Below are 11,276 nucleotides of genomic sequence, written 5' to 3' on the forward strand. Positions count from 1 at the left end.
GAATTAGGTTTATTTACGAAGACGGAAACGAACTTTGAAAGAATTTGACAAACTGGAAATAAGCAATGGAAAACATGTACAAAGGACGAATTCCAGAAACTTGATATGAACAAATCGAGTTTCTAAAATCCGGGTTTGATTTAATGACGAAAACCCGCAAATATTGATTATAAGGGATCTAAGTCGTAAATAAAACATGACAATTGAAAGGAATATATTAAAATTTATTTTATGTACGAAGAAAAGAGAGAAAATAAGAAGATAAAACAAAAGGGACGAAAACCATAGAAAAACCGAGGAAGATGAAGAAGAGCAGAAGCAGCGGCAACCTCTGGAAGAGGCGCAACAGATGCTGCGACCCTTCGAAGAGGGGCAGCAGCTGCTGCGTTTCTTCTCGACGTCTGGTTGTTGCTAATCCGTAAAAACGGTTTGATAAAAGGGTTTTTAGAAGTCGGCTTTAAACATATTTTTGTCGTAAATCTTACAATGATGAGTACAAAAAAATAAAATACAATAAAAAGATGGGATTTACACCATCAGACTTACATGTTTGACGAAACGAGATTGACTAAGTTAACGTTAGTGATTGCTCGACTCGAATTTATGTAGAAAGTGCCCTCGTTAGAGGATGTAGATTAAATTGATTGATGTGTAGTGGTCAAACTGGTCGGTCATGCAACGCGAATGGAACTCAGAATGATCTGAGCTTACGTGGTCGATTGATCAAGCACGTAGGCGTCGAAAGCTTAGAGCACGGTCTTAGAATGCAAAGGGAGAAGAGAAGGGCGGACACTCGCGTGAAAAATATGGAGACCGGAGGTCTCTATTTATACTAAAAAATGTGAAGAGTTTTGGAATGACCCAAACTTTGGAAACAAATCACGGAAAAAATCTGAAAACAGCGAAAACAAGCTGGAGAAAGGGCGCAGCAGCTGCTGCGATCCTTCCAAGAGGCGCAGCATCTGCTGCGTCATTTCCCCAGAGGTTTCCTCCTGCGGAAGAAAGATTTACGCGTTTCTTTTATGGAATTGCGGTAGATCTCTACTTCCTTATTCTGTAAAATATGATTTATGGGATATATTTTATCAAAAGATATAAAATTAAATTATGGAATGGATATCTGGAATATTCTAGGACATTCCGACTCGACATTTTAAACGGTTTCTTAGAAAATGAAGCGTTTTTTTTACCTGGACTCCAAATGAACTCTAATTACTGTCAAAATGACCGTATCGGTGCGTAAATGACGACCAAGGGGTAGACACAAGTATTTGAGCTATCACTTGACGATAAACTTACGGGCTGTCATAAATCGTTCGCGTACCAAACATGCGGCCCAATCATCGCTGGGTGGTTGGCGGAAGGTGTAGAAATGAGGTATCTACAGAGCCCTCACTTTGAGTGAGGCTTGGACAAGGCGAAAGTCAAAGTATAGCAATCAGGTCAATCGAAGATTACAACCTGACGACTATGGCGACGCGAGGCGGCTTAAGAGGTCTGAGCCAAGGACCTGTCGTCGGGAACATTTTAGAGTATGTTGACTATCGGGGAGAGTCGTTTAAAGTCCATTAGTCTACCTAAGGAAGCTTGCCAGCCATAAGAAGAGATCATACCTGAGACTTCTTTCTCGAGATGCTTCCGGAGTTGCGTAGGAGCTAAGGGTAAGCGTGGGAGCTAAGGTTAAGACCTAAAAGATATGTAAGGATTGTGCTAGGGTGTGAGGCCCTAAAAGGAAAACATCGATGAGAAGGCGGTCTAAGGTTAACCATGATCTGGGAGTATGAACCTGAGAAAAAGCGATCCTAAAGGATTATGACCTTATAGGTAGAGGCTAGGTGTATGAACCTGGGGAGTTTGGGAACCTAAGAGAAGGTTGGTATGAGAACATCTAGAGAACGACACCTTTGCCGAGCTCCATGAGGAAACAATAATATTGAGGACAGCAGGACGTCGGTAGAAACTGCTGGGGGAATTTTTTTGCGTTGGTCTCAAGAAAACTCTCGTCGGGGAATATGTTGATGATTCTGTCTGGATTGAATCATTTCTGGGAATCTTCTTGTGTCTGCTTCCAAACAAACCCAATCTCTCGAGAAGTGCAATCGGCTGTCATGAACTCTCGCTGAAAATAAAGTATCGATAAAGGTGTGTCCTAAAACACCGTCAAAGAAAATGAAGAGGCTTGACTGATAGTGGCGCGTCCTAAGCACCGCCTGAAATCCGCTCGTTGTTGCAAGCGAAATCCTGATAAAAGACCCTTGCTGGGAAATAAATCAATCGTGACGGTTTTGCAGTCCGCTTAGAAAAATACGGGTCCGGACGAAAAGGAACGCCCAAAAGAAACAAATATATGATATAAGGCGTTGGAGAAGAGGCGCACAAAACTTGGGCCTACAAATAACGAACTTATAACGAATTTTCAAAAATCGAGCTGGAAGGATGCTGGGGAACAGACGCAGCAAGAGCTGCGGCTCTTGGAAAGGGCGCAGCAGGTGCTGCGTCTTTTCCCGGGCTTGTCCCTGTCTGAGTAAAAACACGATAAACCGTGTTTATTATTCATAATTTCAAAACACAAATCCTCCCTAAATTCTCTCAAATTCCGACCAATCTCCGTCAAAATTTGATCAATCCATGCCATTAGTCACGACTAATCGAGGTATGCATCACATTCTTGCTTTTAATTCTTGTTTTTGATTGAATTAGAGCCGAAAAATTAGGGCTTCCCCTCTCTTTATGTCGAAAATTTGAGGGTTTTGCCTCTAATGGATTTGTTTGATAAAATTGATATTCGAAATGGATAATTGGAAATGTTAGGAACATAACCATGTATTCTTTTTGAAGTTTCGTCAAGTATTGAGCATTTGAGCGAAATTGAGACGGTTTCTCAGCTGTTTCGAAAATTGCTTCGAAAGTGGCCTTAGGATTGTCCATTTTTGATGAAACTTGGTGTTTTGGAACACTTGTGTAATGGGTAAACTTCTTATCATGTTGGATTTTTGATTTGTGACAGCTTTTTCAGGACACTTTTCTAGGGCATAATCGCTATTATAGCGAAATGCTGTCGAAATTTCGACTCAAACCCGTGACTAGGCTTGGAATTAAAACTTAAATTGACCCAATATTCCACATGAGTGGTCGGGTTTCGAAAGAAATGGCCAAAGATGGCGAGAAAAGGCCACTTTTAGGGCTTGAAAGTGCATGAAACAACCTCACCGATGCTTGTCGTGGTTTGACGCGGCCTGATTTACTTTAATGTTGCAGGTGACATTCCTTCTACGTCGTGGAGGGCTCCCATGGACGTAGACTTCGACCCTTATCTCGCTCTTGTAGGGGGAGAGAGAGAGGAGGTGGCCGAGGAGGAGGCTGGGGAGGTCCCGAGGCGGGCCAACGTGGGACGTGGTGGTCGCCAGCTAGTGGGTACACCGAGTGTGCCGAGAAATGAGGTGGTAGACATCTTATTTGGGCGGCAGAGAGCCACCTGTCGTACAGGACGGCGAGGAGTCTGGTAAGTGACGAACTTGCCTTTTCCTATTACTCCTTCTGTTTGCTTCATCGTTTCATTTCTCATTCGTCTTAAGCTAAAGATAGCTTTGTTTCGCATTGATACAGGAGGCCGAAAACATGAGGTCCTTTTCCGGTTACACGACGATGATGGATGCCTTCGAGAGACTGTCGGAGGAGGAGAAAGTCATCATCGAGTTGGGAGCCTTCAGAGCTTTGGTGGGGGCTTGGAGGGTGATCAGGGAAAGGAAGATTCAGGCTAACCTTAGCCTGATTCGAGCTTTTCTTGATCGGTACTGGGACACAACCTCGACATTCCATATGCCTTTTGGAGAGGTCGGGGTCACTTTGGAGGACTACAACATGATGTCGGGTCTGCCGTGCGGAGATGAGGCTTTGGTGTGGCCGTTGACGGCCATGAGAGTGGACTCAGCCGAGGCGAGGAGGCTGATTGGTTAGAACTTGGTGGAGGGTGCTGCCAGCGTTCCTGGGTTGGTGCCGAGTTCTTATGTCAAAGACTACTTTGCGGGTAGGACCCCGGCGACGATGACGATGGACGTGAGGAAGGTGGCTCCTCCTCCTTGTACTGCGGAGTAGAGGGCCCGCTTGTGGCTGTGGTGGTTCTTGTCTTCGATCTACCTCAGAGACAAGGGGGAGAGGCTGTCGATGAAGCTTCTTCCTTTTTTTGTCTGACTTGAGTAGCCTAGGTCGGTGGGACTGAGTTACTCCTGGCTTTGCGCTCCTCACTCGCTACATGAGGGTCGTGGTACGTCCTGAGCTGATGGAGAAGGGGACTTCTGCTGCTACTGTCGGTCCAAGACTCTTGTTGGAGGTATGAACCTTTCTTTTGCATTTATGAAAGATCATTATTTCTTCATTTTTTATTGAATTATGAAAGATCATTATCAATGATTGTCTTGTTTGCAGGCGTGGGTGTACTCCTACTTTCCCGGTTTTACGCCCAATAGGACGGAGCCTGAGCCGAGGGCGTACCCTGTCGTGAGGGGCTGGGTAGTGTGCCGTAGGAAGAGCCAGCGTTCTTCTTACGATCTTTGTCGGAGGGGCGTGAATGCCCTGAAGTTGGACAACGTAAGTACCTTTGATCACTTTTCCTTTATGTATGTCTTTTATTTAGAAGCGATCATAAGAATGACCCCCCTCCCCGCTCACTTGGAGCCGATCATAGGAATTACTCCTCGTTTGCTTGTTTTAGTGGGTGCCTCGACCTTGGGAGGACTACCCTGACGCTCCAACTTTCGTGGCTGAGGTCCTTCGCCCTAGGAGCTCGAGTCGGTTGTTGCTGAGGACGCCCATGGGACCTGTGTGGTACCTGGACGAGCGTTTGACTCGGAAGTGCTCTCGTGACACTTTCATGGTTCCCATCGATCCTCCACGGACGATGTTTAGGGAGCCTTCTGACGCCGAGAGAGAGGCTGACTTGGCGGACACGAGCGGTGACGCCCTTCTCCTTCCTGGTGAGGAGTACTCCGAGTTCGTTCACCGGAGGTTGGCGTTCTGGCCGATCGTGGTAAGTATTTTACTTTTTCCCGTTTCTTTGAATTGTTTTGACAAATGACGAAGGATCGTCAAAAAAGACCTTATTTGAACCTCGTAGAAGATCGAGGTGGCAGGCGTCGAGCCCCCAGCTTACCCAGAGACACTCGAGTACACCGACGCGGCGGGGATGACGACGATCTCGGAGATCCGCCACTTCGGCGAGGAGGTGACGGATGCTGGTTTGGAGGAGTGGCAGCACCTAGTGAGGAGGGTGAGCCCCAACTTTTGCTGTTTTTATTGTCTTATTGCATAAGAATGCGTTTGTTCTTTTTTTTTTTGAACCTTTTGTTATCCAAATACAGGTGGCACCGTCTCGGTACGTGGCGCCGTGGAGGATGGCCAACCGGCTGCGAGCCACGACCATCGAGGCACTTGTAGGTGGTCGAGGACGACAGGTACGAACCTCTCATTCTCTTACTTACTTCATTTTGGAATTTTATTGATATTTCGAATTTTTATTGCGATAAAAGATGTTGCTTTATTGAAATGAGGCATTTCTTCATCATTTGCAGAGAGAGCGCGAGCTGGCGCAATCCCGGGAGGAGACAGCCCGTCTGTTGAGGGAGTTGGAGGTCAGGGACTCTGAGATCGCTGCTCTCGAGGCGACCGTAGCTGAGTTGAGTGGCCACCAGGACTAGTTGCTTTCCTTTTTTGTTGTTGTCTTGTATACATTTTGTACATTTTGGAATTTTTGGACCTGTTTTGGGCGAGAGCCCCCAGTTTGATGTACATATCATCTTTTGGTTGTATATATAATGGTCTGAGTGCCTTTGCTGCTGGGTATTTGCTGTTCCTGCAGGTTAGCTTAAAAACAGGTTTGGTAGGTGATGGTTTGTGCCGTCATGCTGCCGAAATTTACATAGAATTTACAAGTAGAACACATAGCATATAGGTGGCTTAAATCGGCACAAAATGAAAAAAAGAAAGAAAGAAAGGAAAAAAAAGTAAAAAAAGTGCCCGAAAAAATGAGCAAAAATGCATAGAAAAATGCGCAAAAATGCCCAAAAATGTGTAAAATGACCGGACGGTAGGGAGGGCTACCCCCTAAAAAAAACTTAAAAAGAAATGTCTACGTGTGAGAAGTATCGAAAAGGAGAAGTGAAATGATTCCCCTAAAAAAAAGAGAAAAATGAGTAAGTGTGCTCGTGTGGCGAAAATGTCGAATTCGTCTCGAAAAGCGAACCCGAACATAAAACATTGTAATTTGGCGGAACTACCAAAATAATACCCTATAAGAATAGGAAATTATGGCAAAAAGTTAATTAGGAAAGATCCAAATATGAAAATCACGGAAAAAAAGCCTAGGGAAGAGGCGCAGCAAGAGCGCGTCATTTCCCCAGCTTGACAGACTTCGACAAAAATTAGGAAATAGCGAATAGAATAAATAGAGACTTCGGGGAAGCTTTTATTCACACAATTCCTTCTCTTCCTTCCGTCTATCACATAAAAACTCTTCAAAAAAAATTTCAAAATTATGGATGCTTTTGAAAACCGTCTCAAGGAGTGGACAAACGAGTTCACAATTTTTGAGAAACATGATATGGGTGCATTTAATTTGGGATCGATCTTGAGTCTCAAATTAGTGAAATTTGTGAAGCCTTTCTTGGATGCCTGTCTTGAATATTGGGACCCAAATTTTCATGCATTCGCCTTTCCTGGAGGCGATATTTGTCCTTTCCCCGAAGAAATAGGTGCCGTTGGAGGATGGGACCCAGAAAATGTACCAGCTATACCTCTTAGCTCTCAAGGATATAAAAGTAAATTTAGAGACTTGCTCGGATTGACCAAGGCTGAGGTGGACCGTCTTGTCACCTCGAAAGGAGTCCGTATGTTTGACTTTATTGACCGATTTATAAATAGAGGGGACACTACTATTTCTTATGTTGCGAGGCGCAGAGCCTTCGGGTTTTGTCTACTTCATTGCTATGTCCTTCAAGGGCATGTGGACAAGGAGATGAGAGGGGATCCCCGTTTTTTGAGCCTAGTGGAACAAATGGAGCTGCGCAAGAGCCCAACCTACCTAGTTTTAGGAGAGATCATTCTTGGTTTGGATAACAGAAAGGCCAACCGCGAGCTTCCTTATTTGGAAAGTCCCATCATTCTGCAGGTAAGAACCCATTTGTTTACATTTCAACCATTTTTCTTCTTTCGCTTTTTTTTTTCCGGTTGATTAAGGGGTATTAATTCCCGTCTTCTTTTGCAGGTATGGCTGATAGAGCGGCTGCGATTGATCGAGCCCCCAGTTAATGTGCCAGGATGTCATGCTCGATCAATTGCAATGAGAACTAGGCTCTACATGGTGGACTTCACTCGAGTTTGTAATTATTGGAAAAATAAATTGAAGAGTGAAGGAGGTCCTCTGATCCGGTGGATCGTGCCGTGGTGGCATCTTAGGTCAGTCACTGGAGTCTCATCTTTGGACCTGACACGGTCAGTTCGTATCCTTGGCTTGGAATTCATGATTTGCATTTATCTGGAGAGGTTGATGAGGCAAGTGGGCCTTAAGCAGAAAATTTCGAAGCTTGATACCGTCCCTCAAACTGCATTGGCACATACTTCAGAGATTTGTCGGGAATGGGTAATCAGGTGGGCTTAGAGGAACATGTGGTTCATACCAGTTCCTATCGGGTCCTTATGGGTATCCGACTCATACTTACAATGGAGAATGGCTGGTACTTCTGAAGAGCGTGAGAAGTTGAGGAAACACGAGCCTGTGGATTACAAGGTTCGCAAGGTAGCAAAGGAGAACCAGAAGTACTTGACTGAGGAGGTAGAAGAGGCCCGATTCCGAGTCGTTCATCCGTCGAAGAAACCGAAGCACGCTTCTGCCATAGAGATGGTGATGGATCGAAATGGTAGGGTTAGACCGCGAGAGAGACCGTTGGTGATTAGGTCACAGATAGCACAAGAGCGCCCGACTCGTGGTCGAGATAAGAAGTATGATAAAAGTGACAAAGGCGAAGGGAAAATGGAAGAATAGCCTTAGTCATTTATTTATAGTATTATTTATTATTATTTAAGCTTTAATAAACGGCGGGGTTTTTAGAATCCTAGCTTGGCATTTATTTTCAGCATTTTCACTTTTATATGTATTTGGCGTATTATTATTATTTCTAGAACAAATGAATAAAAGATTAACTAGTTAAGAAACTGTTATGATTTCTTTTATTATTCTTGTCGAATTTCAAATGCAAATGCAAATGTCCTTCTATTTACATTTTAAAATATTGTGTTGTATCCTGCGAAGGATTGCCTACGTATTCATTAAAATGAAATTAAACCCTGTACGTAGTTCGAATAAATGTATAAGAATAATTGTTCGAAGCAAGAGCTTGTAATGAACTTAGAAAATAAGCACGAGCTTTACTTACTCTTAAAAATACAATTTATTTGATGATGTGAGGATGTCGAAGTGTCAAAATGCAAGAGCATAGTGACATAAGCTTTCTTTTAGCGGGCCAAGGGCCATTTTATTTCATGTCGCACGAGCGGAACGTAGGTGTTACGCGAGGTGCGTTTTCTGTCTTATACTAAGGGTAATATCGTTTCAGTTGGCCGAGGTTGGTTGGGTTAGCAAATTCATTCCCATCTAGGTCTGTAATCCTAACTGCACCCCTGAGAGTATGGAATTGACTAGGAAAGGTCCGGCCCAATTAGGTTTAAACTTTCCGCGTGGATCGACAGGTAGGAGATCGAGCTTTGACTGATTTGAGGACCAAGTCTCCTTCTTTGATGTTCCTCGGCTTAACCCGCTTATTAAAGGCTTGTTTGATACGTACCTGATATGTCTGCACATTATGTAGTGCGCGCAACCTTCGTTCGTCCAAGAGGACAAGTTTATCATATCTATCTCTCTTCCAATCAACTTCTGGAATTTGACTTTCAAGCAAAATGTGTAAAGATGGGATTTCTAATTCGACTGGTTGTACAACTTCCATGCCATAGGTTAAGAAGAAAGGGGTGGCCCCAGTGGGCGTCCTAACTGATGTGCGATAACCCCATAACGCAAAAGGTATTTTGCTAGGCCAATCTCGATAATTGTCGATCATTTTCTTGAGGATCATGACGACATTCTTGTTAGCTACCTCTACCGCGCCATTAGTTTGAGGTCTATAAGGCGAGGAATGGTGGTGTTTGATTTTGTATTTGGCTAGCAATTGTGCAGCTTCGGCCTGGAAATGTGACCCATTGTCACTGATGATCTCATGTGGGCAACCATACCGACAGATGATATTGGTTTGTATGAACTTTGCCACATGCTTAGCTGTAAGAGTAGTGTAGGATGCTCCTTCGACCCCATTTGGTAAAATAGTCGATAGCTACCAAAATGAAACAGTGACCCCCTGTTCCAGGTGGAGTGATATTCCCAATGATGTCGATTCCCCAAGCAGAAGACGGTCAAGGAGATGTCATGGTGTAAAGCATTGAGGGAGGGACGTGTTGCACATTCCCGAAGATTTGGCAATTATGGCAATGTCTGACGTATTTAATACAATCTGACTCCATTGTCGTCCAGTAGTATCCTAGATGTGTGATTTTCTTTGCCATCATGGGCCTACTCATGTGAGGACCGCATTCTCCATCGTGAACTTCTTCCATCACTTTTCGTGCATGTGAATGATCAAGGCAACACAGGACGACACCAAGAGGTGTTCTTTTGTACAATTCTCCTTGCACGAGGAGGTATTAAGAGGCTAGTAGGCATATGGCGTGTTGTCCCCATTTATCCATATCTGGTGGGTATGTACCATTAAGCTTGAAGTTTAGAATGGCTTGGAACCAAGGTTCCCCTGGACTTTCTTCTTCATCTGTAAGGAGGTTGACATAGGCTGGTTCTGACCGCCGTTCAATGCAAAAGGGCATTTCTACTATGTTGTCTGGCATATTAATCAAAGATGCAAGTTTTGCAAGAGCGTCTGCAAATTGATTCTCTTCCCGAGGTAGGTGTAGATAAGTGACCTGATCGAAGAATTGGGCAACTTGATCTATCCTAGCCTGGTAGGGTGCTAGACTTTCACTTCGAATTTTCCAAGATCCCGTAATTTGGTTGATGATCAAGGATGAGTCTCCATGAACTTGAAGATTCTTAATGCCTAAACTCACTGCTGCCTGTAGACCAATGAGGCAAGCTTTGTATTCTGCAGTGTTATTTGTTACCTCGAAGTCGAGTTTGACAGAAATTGGTGTATGCTCGCCTTCAGGAGAAATGAGCAACACCCCTATTCCAAATCCTCTTAAATTCGATGCCCTATCAAAATAAAGATCCCAAGAGTCTACACTAGTTTGTAGGATATCCTCGTTTGGAAATGACCACATGTCTATTGCTTGGGTGTCGTTGATAGGATTATCTGCGAAAAACTCGGCAACTTCGCGTCCTTTTATGACCTTTAAAGGTACGTATTTAAGGTCGAACTCTGAGAGCATTAGGGTCCACCTTGCCAAACGTCCGTTGAGAACGGGTTTCTCGAAGAGGTATTTGACGGGATCCATTTTGGAATATACCTTGACAGAGTAGCTAAGCATGTAGTGACGTAGCTTCTTTGTTGCCCACACAAGAGCGAGGCATGTCTTTTCGAGGGGTGTGTACTTACACTCAAATTCTAAGAACATTTTACTAAGGTAGTAAATAGCTCTTTCTTCCTTCCCAACAGTTTTTGCGAGCATAGCCCCCATGGCTGTTTCGGTTACTGTGAGATATAAACCAAGAGGTTGATCTCGTTGGGGAGGCATTAGTACTGGTGGCTTGGCCAGTATCTCTTTAATCCTGTCAAATGCCTTTTAGCAGTCGTCGTCCTATATGGTATGATCTGTTTTCTTGAGATTCTTGAAAATAGGTTCGCAGATCATAGTAAGCTTCGATATGAATCGGCTTATATACTGTACTTTGCCTAGAAATCCTCTAACCTCCTTCTCCGTTTGGGGTTGCGGCATTTCGATTAGAGCTTTGATTTTGGATGGATCAATCTCTATTCCCCTCTGGCTGACGACATATCCCAGAAGCTTGCCTGATGTTACTCCGAATGCACATTTCTGAGGATTGAGCCTCATGTTGTACTTCCGCAGTCTTAGGAAGAATTTGCGAAGGTTATCAATATGCCCCCTTTTTATCCTTGGATTTGACAATCATGTCGTCTACGTAGAATTCTACTTCTTTATGCATCATGTCATGTAGCAAAGTGGTCGCAGTACGTTGATATGTAGCTCCATCATTGATTAGCCCG

Source organism: Silene latifolia, chromosome X, assembly GCF_048544455.1.
Source record: "Silene latifolia isolate original U9 population chromosome X, ASM4854445v1, whole genome shotgun sequence".
Taxonomy (NCBI): domain Eukaryota; kingdom Viridiplantae; phylum Streptophyta; class Magnoliopsida; order Caryophyllales; family Caryophyllaceae; genus Silene; species Silene latifolia.